The sequence below is a fragment of the Talpa occidentalis genome, unplaced genomic scaffold, assembly GCF_014898055.3.
Source record: "Talpa occidentalis isolate TD23 unplaced genomic scaffold, MPIMG_talOcc4v2.1 talOcc4.12, whole genome shotgun sequence".
Lineage (NCBI taxonomy): Eukaryota > Metazoa > Chordata > Mammalia > Eulipotyphla > Talpidae > Talpa > Talpa occidentalis.
The window spans coordinates 64,443,556-64,463,643 of NW_023601212.1; the positions used below are offsets into that span (position 1 = coordinate 64,443,556).

General features: G+C 41.1%; 1 protein-coding gene and 1 non-coding gene across 3 annotated transcripts in view; both read right to left on the reverse strand.

The window, feature by feature from the left end:
• Nucleotides 1-20,088, reverse strand: part of MPZL1 (myelin protein zero like 1) — a 53,865-nt gene that overhangs the window by 28,096 nt on the left and 5,681 nt on the right. The window lies entirely within an intron of this gene.
• Nucleotides 9,616-9,719, reverse strand: LOC119242513 (U6 spliceosomal RNA). Its single transcript, XR_005124512.1, has one exon. It is a non-coding gene; the product is annotated as a U6 spliceosomal RNA (small nuclear RNA).

Below are 20,088 nucleotides of genomic sequence, written 5' to 3' on the forward strand. Positions count from 1 at the left end.
TTCATTAAAAAATAATAAAGCAAAATAAAAAACAGTCTACTTTTTAGAAGGTGCAGACATCTGGTTCCCAGAAACTGGGACACCTATTCCAGGAACTGATTAATTTATTATTATTATTTTTTTTATTTTCCTCCCTATTGTAACTCCTTTTATTTTTTTTAAATAAATTTTATTTTTATATTCCCCATACAATTGCAATCCCCTTATTTTGACCCCAATCCCTCCCCTCTCCGCCCCCCACCACGCATAGAATGTCTCTGGTTCATAGTTGTTTGTTGATTTTGATTTTCACTTTCTTATAGTTATTCATTTTCCTGGTCCCTTATTTAAGTTTTCTAGATTCCTGCTATGAGTGAGACCATCTGGTATTTTTCTTTTTCTTTCTGGCTTATTTCGCTGAGCATGATCCCTTCCAGCGCCATCCATGTTGCTGCAAATTGCATGTGTTTATCTTTTTTGAATGCTGAATAATATTCCATAGTGTATATGTACCACATCTTCTTGATCCAGTCATCTATTTTTGGGCATTTGGGTAGTTTCCAAAGCTTAGCTATTGTAAACAGTGCTGCTATAAACATAGGGGTGCAGGTGTTCTTTGGAATTGATGTTTCTGTGTCCTTTGGGTAAATACCTAGGAGTGGAATTGCTGGATCATATGGGAGCTCTATGTTTAGTAGGCCCAGAAATCTCCACACAGCTCTCCATAGTGGTTGGACCAGTTTGCACTCCCACCAACAGTGCAGGAGAGTCCAGGAACTGATTTAATTGGTATGGGCTAGGGCATGGGCATGAAGATTTTTAAAAAGGAAAAAAAAAACCTAGGTGATTCTAAACTTGTACCACTCTCCAGAAGACCAAGTAGATGGTGGTATTCACTTTTGATATTATAGTACAAGACCATTCCTGAAGTAGATGAGCCAACCTTGTCTAGGATTTGATAGAATGTAAGAATAGGTATGTTACTTGCAAGATATATATTAGCACACAGGTGTGGACCTGAATATTTCAAAAGACTAAAGAAATTTAATGTCTACACAGAAATTATAAAAATCTGCCTTATTCTGAAGAACGCTACAGTTAACATGGCTGGTCTACAAAGTCTCCGAAGTATCCATCCATGTTGTTGCCTACTATTATGTTAATGGTTATAAACTACACTGTAGAACCAAATGAAATGCCTATCAAATATTTGGAAGTTCTAAAGCAGAGAGAGCCTGAAACCACTGCTCTGTTTGTATTTTGAGAAGTTGGAGTTTTCAATGGGGAAGTAAAACCAGAGCCGGCTGCCACAGCAGCCTGGTGCTACACAGACTAAACACATCCGAATGCCATGAAGGGAAAAAATTGGAAATAGGAAGCGATGCTTCATCCTTTTTAGAGCTATAGATCCTCTCCCAGCTGAGCTGACCACGATTATCCTCTGGGCAAATTCTTGAATATTCAAGTTTGTCCATTTAAAACCTAGTTTAAAAGCCTCCCACAGCACCCCCACACACACAGACACACAAACACACACATTGCTTCACTAAGTGCACTATACTCAGTATGACACACTACATGTCAAGGTAACACCCCCACCCTCCTTTCCTGCTTTACGTTTGTCAAGGACTATAGGTGATGAGCAGGTTCCAGCTTGCTCTCACTTCTCTCCACATGCCATGCGATGGGCATACCACTGGGCACGTGATGTATGTATTCACTTGGCTTGGAAGGAGGCTGCCTCATCATACAGAATTTAAGGCCCCGTCCAAACATGACATGGGCAAGACACCCCCACCCCCACAACTCTATCTGACCTCTGCTCCAGCCCTACTGCTCAATGTGTCTCGCATACCTCTCTGTGACTGCAGTCTCCTGAAGCTGCTTCTTTGAGTGAAAAGCAGAAATCTTTTTGGTCCTGGTACTGCAGTGATCTCAGGCTTCCCCAGCGCATGACTCAGTGAGGTGTTACAATAACATCTTTTTTTTTTTTTTTTTTTAAAGATTTATTTATACAAGCACTGGGTACAGTCAGAAGTGCGGGAGGATGAGAGGATTCACCAGAGCCAGAGCGGGGAACAGAACAGCCAGACTGACGAAATACACTGCTGGGGGGAGCAGCAGGCGTGGCAGGGGAGGTCTGAGCGCCAAGTGGGACCCTCGCCGGTGGCCGGGGATAGAACCGGGGCTACAGAGGCTGCGAGCAGCTTCGCAGCCCAGCGCTCAACCCCCGCGCCAGCAGGGAGGCCAACAGAATAACATCTTATTTGGTCTTTGTGTTCCCAACACATAGGATACTTTCTGGAGGCCAGAAAGCTCTTAAAGGAGTAAGCAGACTGATAACAGCTGAATTTTTAGGATTCCGAAAATGTGAGGTTATAGTTAATGAAACCTAATAAGCATCATTTCCCCCCCTCAAATAAAGATACCAATGCCCTTAAACAGACATCTACCCCACTCCAGTTCTCTGTGACTCTTCGAAAAATTTGGCTAAAGGGTTCAGAGCAGTCAGCACCAACTGATCGCTGCCAGAAAGAGTTCAAAGTGTAAATGCTGACCCTTGGACAGGAAGGAAATAGAAGTGAGGAATGGAACCATCTTTCCCCCTTCCTGTGGAGATGCAGGCTTTTGTTAGAAAATTTAAAAAGATAATATCAATGAAACAACTGACTTATTGCATAGTTAATAAGTGTGAGGATGTGTGGGGGGCTCATTAAATACTTTGCATGAACACACACACACACACACAAGATGGCAGAGAACCAACCGTGAGTGCCTAGGGCATGCAAACTAGTCACAGGATGGACACAGGAAGACAGCACTTAAGAGAGGGATAACAGCCACCTGGTCTGTATTTTTTTTTCAGCAACAAGACTGATTTTATTTAATTTATTTCACTTTATTTTTATATTCCCCATACAATTGCAACCCCCTTATTTTGACCCTAATCCCCCCTTTCCCCCCCCCCATAGTTTGTCTCTGGTTCATAGTTGCTTGTTGATTTTGATTTTTTCTTTCTTATAGTTAGTCTTTTTCCTGGTCCCTTATTTAGGTTTTCTAGATTCCTGCTATGAGTGAGACCATCCGGTATTTTTCTTTTTCTTTCTGGCTTATTTTGCTGAGCATGATCCCTTCTAGCTCCATCCATGTTGCTGTAAATTGCATGTGTTTATCTTTTTTGAATGCTGAGTAATATTCCATGGTGTATATGTACCACATCTTCTTGATCCAGTCATCTATTTTTGGGCATTTGGGTTGTTTCCAAAACTTAGCTATTGTAAATAGTGCTGCTATAAACATAGGGGTGCAGGTGCTCTTTGGAATTAATGTTTCTGTGTCCTTTGGGTAAATACCTAGGAGTGGAATTGCTGGATCATATGGAAGCTCCATCTTTAGTAGGTTGAGGAATCTCCACACAGCTCTCCATAGTGGTTGGATCTCGTCTGTATTTTTATTTGTTTCTACTACCTTCTCCCTAAAAAAGTTCCTACTAAAGTATCTCCCCAAAGTAGCAAACAGCTTATATACAGTTAATTACAATTGAAGTTTGAATAATGAAGAGGTCATGAGTGTTTTCCTAGAAATACATTTGACATTTATCTGGTGCTGAGAAGAATAAAGTTAGAGAGATAGGAAGGCCACTTTGCAGAGAGAGAAAGTTTTGAGATGATGTTTATAAATGAATTATACTGGCCAATTTGGCTGGAGTAGAAAAAAGACTTCAAAGGTGAAAAGGTAGACTAGAAGTCTACTGTGAGGAGTGGGCACTGATGTTTTTAAGCAGGGAGATATGGACAAAGTCAAGATGTAAGGAAACAGAAAAAGGTGGAGCATGAAGAGGCATTTTAGAAGATGTTTTCGCCCAAAATATTTTTGTTCATTTCATTCTGTCCCCAACCATGGACAAAATGAAAACCTTCGGGAGTGACACATTCCTAAATATTTCAAAGGCAATTAACTACTAACAAACCCAATTACTTTCACCTTTGCAAGCTTATAAAGTGACTAGAGGATATTTTTTAAAATTAAGTCTTAGTATATCTAATCTCTTAAATAATTAGTAAGGACTTCCACAAGATTACATCTGTCAGGGTGCTGCCACATGTTCCTTGAAGTTATTATTTTTACCTCCACAACCATTTTTAACAGATATCTTGCAAAAATGTATTTTTCTTCTGTTTTTATACAAAGATAATTGGTGACTGAAAACTTGAGGAGAAACAGGACACATACATAGTTTCAAAGAGTTCTCCTCTACAAGGTAGTTATTAATTACAAAAGGGGAAAAATAGCTACTTTACAGTGGAGAATTGTGGCCAACTCCATCTTACCCAAGGATGGAAGTTAAGGGCATTAGTAATGGAACAAACTGGTGGCGCATCTCCTCCCATCATGCCCTGGGCAGACCACTACTTCTGCATTGCAAGGACTTCTGCCAAATTGTGCCCAGCCTGAACCTCTGGCAAACCAGACAGAGGGGCATTCTACTACACAACTGGCCTACACTCTTCAGAGGTGTTCATGTAAAATTGAGAGGGGGGAAAAGACTCCAAAAGGGCTGCAGACTAACAGTGATTAAAGAGACATGACAATGGAAAAAACCCTTCTCTGGATTTTCTTCTTCCCTAAATGACATTATAGGGAAATTGGCAAGACCAGAATGAAGTCTGTATATTAGATAATAGTGTTGTCTATACTGATCTCCTGATTATGATAATTACACCAGGGTTATGGAAGACCATCCCCTTAGTCTTAGGAAATACACAATATTTAAGGATAAAGGTATCGTCTACATTATTTAAGGATAAAGTACTGGCATTGCTGCTGCTCTCATATCGTTGAGAAATACACAAGAGGGAGAATAAGAAAATGTAATAAAATTTTAACATCTGAGAAATCTGGGCGAAAGGTAGAAAATATTCTTGACATTTTTTTTTTAATAGAGGCATGTTTTATTTATTTATTTGTTTGTTTGTTTGTTTGTTTGTTTTGTTTATACATGCACTGGGTACAGTCAGAAGCGCGGGAGGGTGAGAGAATTCACCAGAGCCAGAGCGGGGAGCAGAGCAGGCAGAAGGACCGAAGTACACTGCTGAGGGGAGCAGCGGGCGGCAGGAGAGGTCTGCGCGCCATGCGGGACCCTCCTCTGGTGGCCGGGGAGCAGCCGGGGATCGAACCGGTGCCGCGGAGGCTGCGGGCAGCTTCGCAACCCAGCACTCAACCGCTGCGCCACCGGGGAGGCCCTATTCTTGACATTTTTTGCAACATTCCTATAAGTATGAAATTATATAAAAGTTAAAAATTGAGGATGAAATAATAGCCTGTGTAACACTTTTTTTTTTTTTTCCTAACTCAGGGACTCAGGACTTGGGAGGATACCAGGAACATAATATAATTTAGTGATGCACTCTGGGGCCATTCAGATATGCCCCTATCTAGATATCACCAGCCATGATTATTGTTGAACTTGTATAATTGGGCCTCGTCATATTAATCTTAGCTGTTCATTGGCCTTTTTTGGCTTGCTTACAAGTGACCAGCTAAGCCTCTACAGATTAGTAAAGTGTCGGTATTTTTCAAGACTTCCCCCAAAGTTTACAGTTCATTAATACAAGAAATCCATATATTTCATAATTTCTGGATATTCTATAGTTTACTGAGTGATTGGCTATATTGCTCAAAGTTTATAATTTATTTAGACTTACATGCATGAGAAATAATAATGTGAAAAAAGACTAAAAGGAGGACATATGCTATTAAGTCATCTGTAACCAAACAGATTAAAATACCTTTTTAGAATACCTTATTCCCTCAAAATTTTTCTAGATATTTTCAGACAACTGAATAATTTCTGCCCCCTGACCTACTGTAAACATTTAATGGATGAAATCTCTTGAAACAACTCTTTGGGGTCATTCTCCCCAACAGAGTGGAATTTACTAAAAGCCTTCTAGATGACAAGAAATGGTTGGAGCAACAAAGTCCATCAAGTGGTTGAAACTGGCATTTTAAGGAAGCTGATAACTTCCAAGACATATGGTATTTTGAAATAATTTCCAAACCTAAATGTTTATATAAATTTCCATCAAGGGAGTAACTGTTTAAGTTAATTATGGCATATTCATACAAGGGAATATCATAATTTCATAAGAAAGCATGAGGAAGTTTTTTGATACTGACATGAAACAATTTCTAAGACTGGGAATGGGAAATAAAAGAGACACCATATATAAAAATGAACTCAAAATGGATCATAGATTTAAATGTAGGAAGTGAAACTATAAAGCTCTTAGAAGAAAACATAGTAAATCTCTGTGATCTTTTATTAGCAATGATTTCTTAGCTATGACACCAGAAAAACAGGTACTTGGTCAAAACCCAAAACTTCTGTACTTCAAGTAATACCATCAAGAAAGAAGTCAAACCACAGAATGGGAGAAAATATTTGCAAATCATATATTTGATAAGGGACTTGTATAAAAAATACACAAAGAATGCATATAACTCAACAATAAAAAGACAAGTAAAGTAAACAAATTAAAAAATGAGCAAAAGACTTGAATAGATATTTCTCCAAAGAAAATATAGACAAATGACCAATAAGTAAATGAAAAGATTCTCAAATGTCACTCACCATTAAGGAAATCAAACAAAAACTACCATGAGACACCACTTCATATCCACTAGGATGGCTATGATCAAAAAAACAATAACAAGTATTGGATGAGGATGTGGAGAAATCAGAACTCTCTCCTTGCTGGTGGGAATGTAAAATGGTACAGGCCTTTGGAAAACAGCTTGGTAGTTCTTCTAGTGGCTAAACACAGAGTGATGATATGAATTAGCAATTCTACTCCTAAGTATATATTCAATCAAGTTAAAAACAGGCCTGTCAACTGATGAACAGCTACACAAACAATGGCATAGCCATACAATGGAAAATTATTCAGACATAAGAAACTGCAATATTGCTATCATCATGGATGACCTGGAAAACATGCTAAGTAAAAGAAACTAGATGTAGGTCACATGTTATGCAATACCATTTATATGAAATTTCTAGAATAGGCAAACCCATAGAGAGGGTGGCCTGGGGACAAAAGTGAAAGAGAGTGACCACAATGAGGAAAATAAAAACAGGAAGGAAGAATACTTATAGAGCAATGAAAGTGTTCTAAAATAGATGGCAGTGATGGCTAAAGTGATCTGTAAAGACAATAAATGTTTAGTTCGGCCTTGCTGATACCCCACTGCCAGACCTCCCACCTGGCGAAGATGTTGAACCCCTTGTGTTCTTTGACATGGCTAGCAACAGAAAGCACTTGGGCCACGTCTCCTTCTAGCTGTTTGCAGACTAAGTTCCAACATAGCAGAAAGCTTTGGTGCTCTAAGCACTGGGGAAAAAGGATTTGGTTATAAGGTTTCCTGCTTTCACAGAATTATTCCAGAATTTAAGTGCCAGGGTGGTAACTTCCCACACCATAATGGCAATGGTGGCAAGTCCAACTCCATCTTTGGGGGGTAATTTGAGGGTGAGAATTTCATCCTGAAGCATACAGATCTTGGGAATATTGTCAGTGGGAAGTGCTGGATCCAATATAAACGGTTCCCAGATTTTCATCTGCACTGCCAAGACTGAGTGGATGGAGAGCATGTGGTCCTTGGCAATGTGAGGTGGGCACGATATTGTGGAAGCCATGGAGGCTCAGGGTCTGAGAACAGCAAGCCCTGGAAGAAGATCACCATTGCTGATTGTGGACAAATCTAATAAAATGGACTTGTGCTTTATCTTAACCACCAGGCCATTCCTTCTGCAGCTCAGGAGAGCACCCCTTCATCCCATCTGCTCGGAGTATCTTTTTGCTCTCCCTACAGTTATATGAGTTCCATGTTTTCCTTCTCCCCTTCCAATTTGAGCTGGATTATTAGTAAGTTTATGATTATAAAGTAAACAATCAACAATAACAAACACATTCAATCCCACATTTTTAAGAGTGAGTATGACAGTATGTGAATTATCTCAAAAAGTCACTGTTTAAAAACAGCAAGGGGAACCTCCCTGGTGGCAGTGGCACAGCGGGTTGAGCGCAGAGCTGTGAAGCTGTCCACAGTCGCCTGGCCCGAGGAGATTCCCACATGGCGCGAGAGACCTTTCCTGCTGCACCCGCTGCATCCCTCAGCAGAGTCTTTGGTCCGTCTGCCTGTTCTGCTCCCCGCTCTGTCGCTGGTGGATTCTCTCACCCTCCCGTGCCTCTGGCCTGTACCCCAGTGCTTGTATAAATAAATATTTAAAAAAATAAAAATAAAAACAGCATGGGGTTGAATGGTGTGTCTGGGATACTATCACTTATGGGCATACTCATATCTCAATAAAATATCTTCAGAGACACATAGGAAACTAACACTGGCTACATCAGCAAAGGGATGGGAAATAGAGGAGAATTTTTCACCAAGAATCCTTTTTTTAATTTTTGACTTTTGAACTATATTAATACAATATTATTCCCCTTGGTGGTACAAGGGGTTAAGTCTCAGCACTATCAAGCTTTTGGCAGCCACTGAAGTACAAGTTCCATCCCCAGCCAGGGAGCAAACCCACATGGCACAGCAGACCTCTCTTGTCTGGCCCGCTGCTCCCCTCAGCAGTGTATTTCAGTAGCTCTGCCTGTTCTGCTCCCCACTCTGTCTCTGGTGAATCCTCTCACGCCGCACACCTCTGGCCCACACCCCAGCTCTTATATGCATAAACAAATAAAATAAATCTTTTTTTTCAAATTTTTTTAAAAAGATTTATTTATTTATTTATACAAGCACTGGGTACAGTCAGAAGCGCGGGAGGGTGACAGAATTCACCAGAGCCAGAGCGGGGAGCAGAACAGGCAGATGGACCAAAGACACTGCTGAGGGAAGCAGCGGGCACAGCAGGAGAGGTCTGTTGCGCCATGTGGGACTCTCGCAATTGGCCGGGGATCGAACCATCGCTGCAGAGGCTGCGGGCAGCTTCATGGCCCAGCGCTCAACCACTGCACCACCAGGGGAGGCCCCAAATAAAATAAAACTTAAAAAAACAAAAAAAAAATTTAATTAGCGGTTAAATGAAATTAGAAAATGTTTTTACTAAACTAGTTTGTTCTACTGGTTTAATAATACAAGGCTCTGGGTAAAACACACTCAGGGCCTGCAGAAGGTAATGAGTGCTAAAATTAGCCTAAGTAACAGAACAGTTAACATGGTTTCTCTTTGCTGTACTGTAGAATTCTGATTCCATTAACTTTTTCCCCATTGTTCTTCTAACTCTTAGTGGCTCTCTGATGAATAAATTTTCTGTGCCTTTTTTATTTGGAGACTCAAAACTGAAAATTTCTCTGATAATAGATCAAATTCCCAAACTCGTTTTTTTTTTTTTTTAATTTTATATATTTTTTACATCATTTTTCATTTTTGCACAATGTATGCATTTTCATCTTGGTTATATTCTCCATACAATTCCCACCCCCCTTATTTTGACCCTAATCCCTCCTCCCTCCCTCCACCCCCAGTGTATCTCTGGTTTATAGTTGCTTACTGATTTTGATTTTGACTTTATTATAATTAGTCTTTTTCCTTGTCCCTTATTTAGGTTTTCTAAATTCCTGCAAAAATATGGAACGCTTCACGAATTTGCATGTCATCCTTGTGCAAGGGCCATGCTAACCTCTGTATCGTTCCAATTTTAGTATATGTGCTGCTGAAGCGAGCACCCAAACTCGTTGTTTTAAAAAAACTTTTAAAAAAACTTTTAAGATAAAAACTTCCTTACCAGATGTTACACCTTAGAGGAAATTAAGAATAATACATGACCCTTAATTTAAGAATAAATGACCCTTGGGGAAATGCCAAAAAACAGCTCAAAAATGCTACTTCCTACAAGGTCCACTCCTAAATTTCCACCCACATGCATGAAAACTCTCTCCTGTAAGTCATTTTTCACCAACTTTGTCATAGAGCCAGAAATAGGTTTCTAAAACAGGTCACAGAGCCCAGACTGCACTCCCACGAGGAAGGGAGTTTTCCCTCCATCTGTCTCCTCAGATGGGGAATCTAGCACCTTCTATTTTAGCGAGTTTCTGTACTGTGGACCTTATCTGATATAGTGCCTTATCGGCACTCCTCTGCAATTATGTTAGTGCCACCCACCCTCTTGCTAATGCAAACAGGGGAGCGAGCTGCCTTGCCAGGTGGCTTGGCCATGCCTGCACGCCACCCATCCCCCAGCCGGACTCCTCCCCAAGCCACACAAAGCCCTGCCAAGGTTGGCTCCAGGTTGCCATTCTGGCCAGTTTAGACCTCTCACCAACTCGCATCAGATCCTCCATGTCTGTCACATCAGATTGCTAGATCGTCTTTAACAACACACTCCTTAATAACACATTCTATGCATGTTACTCTCTTGCCTGGAATGCCATCTCCAGTAACCCACTCACTCAAATTGGGTCAACACCCACTCTCCCCTAAAGGCAACTGCATGACAATCTCCTCACTGGAGACCCTATGAGCTCTCCCCTGATGCTCATGTAGTTGTGGATACTTTTCTGAAGTTAAAATGAATTTAGAGGAAAACAACTTGCAGAGTACAGAAATTGGTGTTGTCCATCGGTTCTAGGATACCATCAATGGTAAGTAACATTTTTGTGCCACCAAGGGCCAGCTAGTAAGAGTCCAAGTGACCCCTCCTTGGAATTGGTGTGAAGCTAAAACCAAGAACTAATCTGCAGAGCAGACAGGACATTCCTCCAACCATACCATTTAATTACAAGAAAAGCAGAGGCAGTCCTTTTCAGATTTTTTTGGGCCATTTTTGGATCTGCTTGGGATACTTGTCTTGCACTTCCCAGAAAGTCTTGTCATGTGAGTAGCAAAACTTTTCGTACCTTTTCAGTGGATGTGTGGCTCCATCAATACCTATGTGCAAACCACGTTTTGGAAGGTGGTAGGGAGGATTCCATCCTGCCTCTGCAGAGTAGCTGAAACAGTAACCCCTCAAGGTCCTGGCAGTCTGAAGGTGCCAGGGCCCTCAGCTGAGCAGCATTAGCCAGACTATACCATGGCAGGGATTTATGGATCAAGCTCCCACTGGCACCAATTAGATTCAAGCTGGCACCGATTAAGTCTTGGGACCAGCTGGTGTGGAAAATTGACCAATCAGATTTAAAAGCAGGTACCCTGAAGGGGGATATAAGCAAAGGCTATAGAGATGCTGCACACTCAGCCTGATGAAGGAAAAAGGTTTCGATGGACACTCAGCTTGACAGGGAGGCTGCTTGGGAAGGCCTCAGTGCTGGAGAGGTTTGACTTAGCTTGGAAGAAGCTCCAGAAGACAGACTTCAGTGTCAGGAGACACCCTGCTGGGGTGCTCCCTCAGCTGTACTCATGACCACCTGAGCTGCTACAGATTAGTTGGGTCCTGGTCCACTGCATACTGGGGTATTACCAGTTCTAAGCTCCCTTTGGAGGGACAACACAATCATGCATGAACAACTTTCAGTTTGGATTAGTGGACACTATCTGGCCTAGGACAGCTGGCCATTTGTGGCCTTAGAAATCCTTCATATCCCCAAATCTCCTGTTTGTTAATAAACTCCATTGTTGTTGTACCCCTAGCCTGAGTGGTCTTGCAATTGTGAGCTGAGGGGTGAAAAACCTACATACTGTGAGCAGAACTCCAAAGATGCACTATTTCACAATATTTATTCTTGAATTTTTTATTCTCAAAATGATGGTAGCAAATATTATTCCATTATGATTCTACTCCCAATTTAAAGAAAATAAACTTAAAGATTAAAAAATGTTTACTTACTGTTGGCAAAGGCCCATGATAACGACTTTTATTAAGGCCTATGTATGAATTCATTTCAGAAGAAAGAGTGCGCAAACCACCTGTCTATATGTGGGTTATAATAGAACTCTGGAACCTGACTTAGACAAACTTTCTAATGGATGCTATCTCTTTCATGCATCAAAAACTATTACCAAGATAGCCAGAAATTTTTTCCTGAAAACTACCAGTGTAGCCTGAAACTCTGGCAGTCAGAGATAACAAAGACTGATGTGCAACCTGGCACAAAAACCCCTTTGTGCCTGAGCTGCTGCGCTTCTGTGAATCTATTCTAATAATAGCATCAACCTCCTGGTTTTGTCACAAGAACCAAATGGGTGTATTTTTATCATGGGCCCAGGAGAATGCCTGACTCTGGTCAACTCCAAGGTATGCCTGATAAATAAATAAGCAGCTGCAGGAATGTATGGGTATATTTGGCAATGCGATGCCCTGGACTATGAAAGTGACCATCAAAATGGACAATAGCTTCTTTCTTCTCTGAACAATTACTGCATAAGTAGGGAGTCCAAAAATGTTGGTGTCATTAGTTCACCTATGCTTGTTCTCTCCCAAATGGACTTAGGGCACAGACCGTCCCTGCAGGCTGCTACTATTCTGACCCAGCACTTTTTAGTGTCTCCCTCCTTAACTGAATTCAACAATGCTGATGCACTGACCAGCTCTGGAAACAGGATAAGCAGTGCCAGAAGTAGAGAGTGGAAAAGCCTACCTCAATGACATCTACTGTTCTTGAAAATTAGATGTGTCCTAAAGCAATATGCAACAATTGTTCATGGAGCGTCCAGAGATAGAGGCCAAGAGCAATGGCAAAATAAAACAAGAGCACTTGATCACTGGAAACAAGTTACTTATTCTCTACCTCATTATATGAAGGAGCCCTACTATAAATATATATAAACACAAATATGAAATCAGGAAACATAAATTAAGATAAAAGACCAATATTTGGGGTAGGGGAACAGGACACAGATATGCAGGCAGTAAGGACTATACACTAGTTAAAGCAAAGCCTTTCCTGGCCTCCAGGAGAGAATTCTCATATACCTTATGTAGGGCACCCTGAGTAATGTAGGGGTTACATCTCCAAGAAGAACTCATAGTGATGATGCAACAGTATGTTTTATAAAGCAGGCTCTCCTGACACCCCCTTTTTAATAAAGGACACAACAACAGGATTCAAAGGAACCAAACACTTGGTCCAAGTACAAAGTCAAGGATAAAACATGGAATATCTAGAGAAATAAATGGACTGCATATCACTTAAACAATCCTTTGCAAGTATAACTTCCCTTAACTGGTCTCCTTATAAAAGTTGTTTGGAGAAATGCTTCCGGTTATATTCTTTTGCCAGTGTGGTCTGTGTTGATTATCAAAGGCATATCCACATTCTTGACAGATCAAAGGACAATGCAGGTCCACAGTCCACTGTAAAAAACAAATCCAAGCTCTCACCTAAATTGGTGGCTATCTCACCCACAGGTGGTGGTGAACCCTGGGAAGGCCCCCGAAAACAACAGCAGCACTTTCTTCTGAGATGGCAACAGAATAAAGGACAAATGATCGATCACACCATCAACTTACACCATATAGCATAGGCAATCTGATGTCAGTCTAAAAATTTCCCAGGGTACTTGCTACCAGTCACCCAAAACAGACATCAGCTACATATTTTACAGAACACTAGTCACAGTTGGGGAAGTGCCTGCACCTGGAACAGGATGCAGGGAATGCCCCTGGCAAGTTACCTGCCCAACCCGCCCTGGTGCTACCAGTCTATGGGAGATGGGATGGTCAGCCACCACATCACCCACCCAAAGACACTACCAGACACATACCTGACTCTCACCCAGTGTTCACGGGGTCCACAAGGTGTCGGAGGCGGGCTGGGGCCTAGGGCACCAGAACTGAAGTACAGTAGGCAGAAAACCCACCCCTGGCAAGAAGGGAGGTAGCAGGAAACAAGATCGCATGTGAGCTAAGGCCCTAACCCCTGAATATACTCCACTATCCCAACAGCCTTCACATAAAAAACACACATTCAAAGGCCAAGTTATCAAGAATTTCAAGATGGCGATGAAAGCATTAAACCCCAAGTGGTCTGTAAGGCACTTCTGAGTGTGAAACGCTGTATGACTAACACTGGATGCATGTCTATGAAGCTGGCTCTGACAGCCAGAAAAAAAATTACGCTAAATGTTCTATAGAATGCCTAATTTTGAATGATAAAACTTATCAATACATAAATCAATTGAATGAGTTGAAAAAGGCATACCTCTGTCACATTTACAATTCTAAATCCTATGAAACATATACACTTTGGCTTGGAGTTACCACCACCACTACCCTAAAGTTAATATATCCAGAGTTTTGGTTCCACTCCCAAAATGAAACTATTGTTCCAGTGGTGATTATGCTAGACTGATGATAGGTGAGGGGCTCCTTACAGAAATTCCTTTGGGCCAACTATATGTATATATTATTTTTAAAGTTGGAAAGTACGTTTTCTTTTTAAAGTTACTCTATCTGCCCATAATATTATAATTAAGCAATATACCTTATTTTCACATTTATATTCCAGGTTTTTGATATTGTGGATAATTTGATAAGACTGAAGGGTTTCAAATACTCTTAAGGTGACATGATCTGATTAAAAATAGTTCTTGCTGCTATGTAGGAAATGGAGTGAGGAAATGCAGGCAGAAACAGGGAAACCCATTAAGAAGATACTACAATAGTTCTGATGCAGTCATGATCCGGACTGATGGGGAGGAGAAGGCAAGAGAGAAATGGACAATAAACAGGACTTCTTGCTGATAACTGAATATGGGGATGAAAAAGAATGTGCCAAGAATAACTCCTGGGTTTCTGGCTTGAGCATCTGCATAAAGGTGATTTCAGAGCTAGTGCTTTAACTGGGCAGAAGGAACAGAAACCAACCTACATTCTTGGAAATGTTAAGTTCTAGACTTCTAGCACTTGTCCAAATGAAGTCAAGTAGGTAATTAGAGATGCAGGTCTGAGGCACAGAAAGGTCTGGGTTGTGTGTAAATTCCAGAAATTATCAGCAGATAGGAGGCACTTAAAGCCAGGAGAAATTCCATTTCCCTTTGGAAAATAACGTCAAGAAAGATGAGGATTGGGGCCTCCCTGGTGGCACAAGGGGTTAAGGACACAACCTATGAAGCTATCCGCAGCCATTGCATCAGGAGTTCAATCCCAGGCTGGCCAGGGGGCAACGCACATGGCGTAGCAGACCTCTCCTGGTTCGCCCACTGCTCCCCTCAGCAGTGTACTTCAGTCAGTCTGCCTGTTCTGTTCCCCACTCTGTCTCTGGTGACTCCTCTCACCCCCCCCACACCCCTCTGGCCTGTACCCCAGTTCTTGTATGCATAAATAAATAAATCATTAAAAAAAAAAAAGATGAGGATTGGGTTTAAATCTGGACGAGCACCAAGCTATAGTGGTCAGACAAGATGGAGGGAAGCGCCTGCAAAAGTGGCTGAAAAGGAAGCAGACTGTGAGAATGGAAGAAAACCAGGAAATGGGGTGCCAGAAAAAAACCAGGGAAGAGAAGTGGTGGGGGGTGGGAACAGAAGACACTACAGAAAAGGGTCAGTAGGTTTGGGCACCCTGGCATTCACTGGTGATCCTGAGGACTGAGAAGGCAGCTCTGAAAAGGTTGGACTAAGAAAAGGTGGGAAGAAGCGGTATGTACAGAGAGGAGTGCTGATAATTCTTGAGAAATTCTGCTGAGAGCTGGAGTCTGGAAATGTAACTAAGGAAAACTGTGAGACCAAGGGAAGGTTTGTAAAGATTAGCAATTCTAGAGCATGTTTGTACTGTAATAAGAACGATCTCAAGAGTGGCAATAAATAACGTAATAGATCCTCGAAGACATGAAAAGAGACGGTGGGGTTTTCCCAGGTTGACGGTTGGTACAAAGAAGGCAGTGAAGGCCAGGAGGTAGGAGTGTTTGCAAGGAAGTGATTGCAACAATGGACCATGGACTCCAGACTGGAGAGGGAGAGAGGAGCACTAGGAAGTGACTAATTTTAAGTAAGAGCAGGGAGGTTTCAATGAGTTCCAGAGAACATTGTGGTAAGACTGTAAGAAGATGATACTTGATAAGTAGGGTGAGATTTGCAAATTGGTGTATTTTCTCGTAATGACGAGGTTCAAAAAAGGCTGAGAGGAGAGGGTCAGAAACAACTCCTCAAGAGAGGGCAAGTCAGGGACTTCCCACAAGTGACTATGCCAACAGGGACATGATGAATTGAAAGGGTAAATCCAGATTCTCTCTGAGAGGTACAAAACAAGTTCTCTGTTGTATCCCCCAGGTATGGACGGGCTCCGTGGGGGTTCTCAGGGTGTCATGGTACTGCTTATGCAAAGGAGGCACCTACTGAGAATTTCAGAGCTCAAATTCCATATTTGTATATGGTAAATTATACCTTAGAATTTTAGAAAGTCTTAATCTTCATTTTAAAAATTCAAAAAACTCCTCTATATCAAGCTTTCAGCTAACCAACTTTAAAGATTTTCGGGCAGCACTACCTACCACCAACAAATGCATTTAGCAAACACCTACTTAATTCCTACTGTGCCCCAGAACAAATATATTAGAAAAAAAAAAATATTTTGAGCTGCAAAGAGTAGGGAGATCATAAAGCAGAACAACAGAGAGCAGCCACTAATGGGGGTGAGCAACTTTATGCCCATTTTATTCTTTCCCATTTCATTGTTATGGTCATATTTGTTGCACTTGTGTTCATTTTGGTGCACTCTCATAATTCCATTCAACATTAGGATACTAAATATCTTAAAATCTAGTATGGACTGGATTAGTTAAAGAAAAAAGGCAATTCAATGAATTTTGAAACAAGAAGTATCAACAGTCAATGTACAATATTGGTCATCTGAAGAGTCAACCTACTCTAAATAATAGATTTTTTGTTCAGGAAAACTCTCAAGGATCAGGAAAACTCTAAAATCCAATCAGCTTTTCTAAATTGTATCTTCATGTCTAAAGTGTTAACAGTCAGTCTGTTGCAAGACTCTTCAGTGAAGAGAGTAACTGAGCTGGTCTGATATAGCTGTCAGTTATATTCCTATGGTATTCCAACTGCAGCCCTGTGGTCATTCAATAAATATCCATTGAGCTGATCCCATATTCCCCAGAAAGTCTTGCGAAGATTGTCTTTGCTTAGGGAGAAAGATGCACTAACAGTCCAGTCTACTTAAGCACTCTAACTCCCCAGCATTTATACTGCTCACTGTAAGTTAATAAGCTGACATTGTATTACTGGATGTCATGCCCTTGACAGCTTGGTTAGACAGCTTCCCCCCTGAGACATATTACTGTCAAATCCAGTGTCTGGACTGCAAAGCTGAGATCCCAGGTTCTAAGAAGCTATGTCTCTCTATTTTCACTCACTCTCTGTTCTAATGTTTATAGTTCCTACTTGAGGTTTGGTTCAAAGTTCACCTAATACTACTAAACACTACATGCTTACTGCTGGAGACCCAAAGACAAATAAGGCACAGTTCCTGCCTTTGAAGAGACAATTATATACATGATTTGAAGCAGAAAAGCTAAAAAGATTATGAATAAGAGTTTCACTTGAATCATAAAAACACAAGGCCATGGTTCCTCAAACAACGTAGGCCAATTTACAGACCCAGAGCCCTTTGAATAAAGGGGAAAGTTGAGTCCAGACTAGCATATATTAAGAATTTGAATGGAGGATTTTAAGTGGCTAGCCATTACCTTTATGGACCAAAATATTTAAATAATGAAAATATATTTTTGTGGTTCTTAATATTTCTAAAGTAGAAGAAATCTGCACAGATAAAATACTGTATTAACCCATAATCTATAACTGAGAACTCTTAGGGCCTGAAAAGTTTTAAAATGTAGCATTTTTTATATTTTAAAAAATTCAGGTCATACTGGATCAAGAAGATGTGGTACATATACACAATGGAATATTATTCAGCAATCAAAAAAGATAAACTCATGCCATTTGCAGCAATGTGGATGGAGCTAGAAGGAATTATGCTCAGTGAAATAAGCCAGAAGGAAAAAGAAAAATATCAGACGGTTTCACTTACAGCAGGAATATAGGGGAACCCAATAAGACATCTGTGTAAAAAAATAATAACAGTACAAAACACAACAAAGCAAAAACAGACAATTATAAACCAGAGACATCCTGCAGGGGAGGAGGAGGGAGAGGGATCAGAGGGAGGGAGGGAGGAGCACAGGGGGCTGAGGTGATGGTGTACGGGTGCATTGGGGAAGGAAACTCTATGGGGACTACACCTGAGGGGGTGGGGGGAAGCAAATATTGTTTAAAAATGAACAATGATGTAAAAAAAAAAAATTAAAAAAATTCACGCCATATACAATACATTATCTATCCACCCCAGCAAGGTATAGGACAACCCATAATCAAACACATTAGTATTTCTGTGGTGAAGCATGTGACTCATCATACCAAGTGGCTCACAACTGGAAATAGTCTCTCATTAGTCCAGGTTGAATTTTGCAGTCAAAAAAGTTTATATCAAATTTAGGGGAAAACTCAGTTTTTAGAGCTTTGGGGAATTTTGGAATTGCAGAGAGGGGATTACAGACCTATCATTTGAAAGGAGAATAAGAAATGGCTTCCTCTCCTCTACATTTTCTGTTCTGAAATATACATGATAGAACCTAATTAAAGTCAGCATCACCTCTGTTCATACATTCTAACTTCTCTGGTACATAAAGTTCAAGCACATCTCACCGGGGTTCTTCTATACACACAGTCTTAGAAAAAAGAAACAACACAGAATTAAATTCTTAACAGCTGAGAGTGATCAAGACCCCAAGTCCCCACTAGTGAAGAAGCAAGGGCTGGCACTCCTGTCAGGCAGCAGGGCAGTGGGGTGGTGGAACCTCTGGCAGGCGGGTGGAGGAGCCAAGGGAGGGCAAGGTGAGAAGTCGCTGGTTTGGAAGCCCTGCCAAGCCTGCCTGGAGTCTAACAGCAGAGGGATGTGCGCAGCCTCCAAGGAAGAACTCAGCCCAAGAGGGGAGGCCAAGGTTCTGTGGCTCTGTTCACATGTATGCCCCCTGTGCTGGGGCAAGGAACCACTCTAAGCCCAGGATGGTGTTAGACACTCAGTTAAATGGATCCAGGCTGTGTCCCTGACAGAGGAAGTAGTATAAGAGTGAGAAGAACCTACAACCATCAAAATATCCCCAAGGAGCAGTCAGAGCATGGGGTGGCACAGATTCCACACTGCTAGTAAGGATGGCTTCAAGATGGCAATTCTGCCCCTCCATAGCGCAGTGAGCAGCACCAAGGCCTCGGGTTCTTGGCACAAACATCACTGCAAGGAGGAGGAAACTGGTGGATGCCCTGGGACAGCAAAAAGAACTCTCTGTAAACATTTATGACATCCTGGAAGCCTCCCAAAAAATGATTAGAGGCTTTGAAAGAAATTCTGCAATATAACAGAGTAGCTGCCAACATATGCTTTGGAGTTTGAGTTCGAAATCTACCATATGTTAGCTATGTGACCTTGGACAAGTTACACAATCGATATTATTCTTTCTTTGTAGTGTCATCAGTAAAATTAATAAAAGTATTAATTACCACACAGAGTTGTAAGGAGTAGATGAGATACCACATATCAATTATGTAGCACAGGCTTGGCACGTTCCTGCTTTTATGTTCTACTTTTATGTCAAAAATTTAAGGGCCAAAGAGCTGCAGTTATCCGTGGCTAGGGGAGGGCAGAAAGGGGAGAGAGAAAGAGAGAGAGAGAGAGAGAGAATGAGTTTGAAATTTCTCCCTAATTAACTTCAAATTAACTACCTAATTCATTCATTCTCTTTTTCTTAGCCCTTAGTCACAAGGAGATGAGAAATATTTGCATCTTAACACATTTTTCTCTTAAGAAGCTGAATCTTTTGGTTATATTTCCTAGCAGCACTCTTTGAAGGAAGGTACTTGACGATTAACCTGGACAGTAACTAGCGAACAATGTCTGACACAAGGTGATACAGTTCTCACTGAAGCCAAGTCCACAGCATAGGACCTTACAACTCTTTATCTTTTCAAGTGTTATGCAGAAGAAGCACAAGATTATACTAAATTTCTATCACTCCACATGTGTTCCTTCATGTTTGGAAAGGAAAGAACACATCTTAATTTTGATACGAAGATTTTAAAATGGCTTTAAATTGT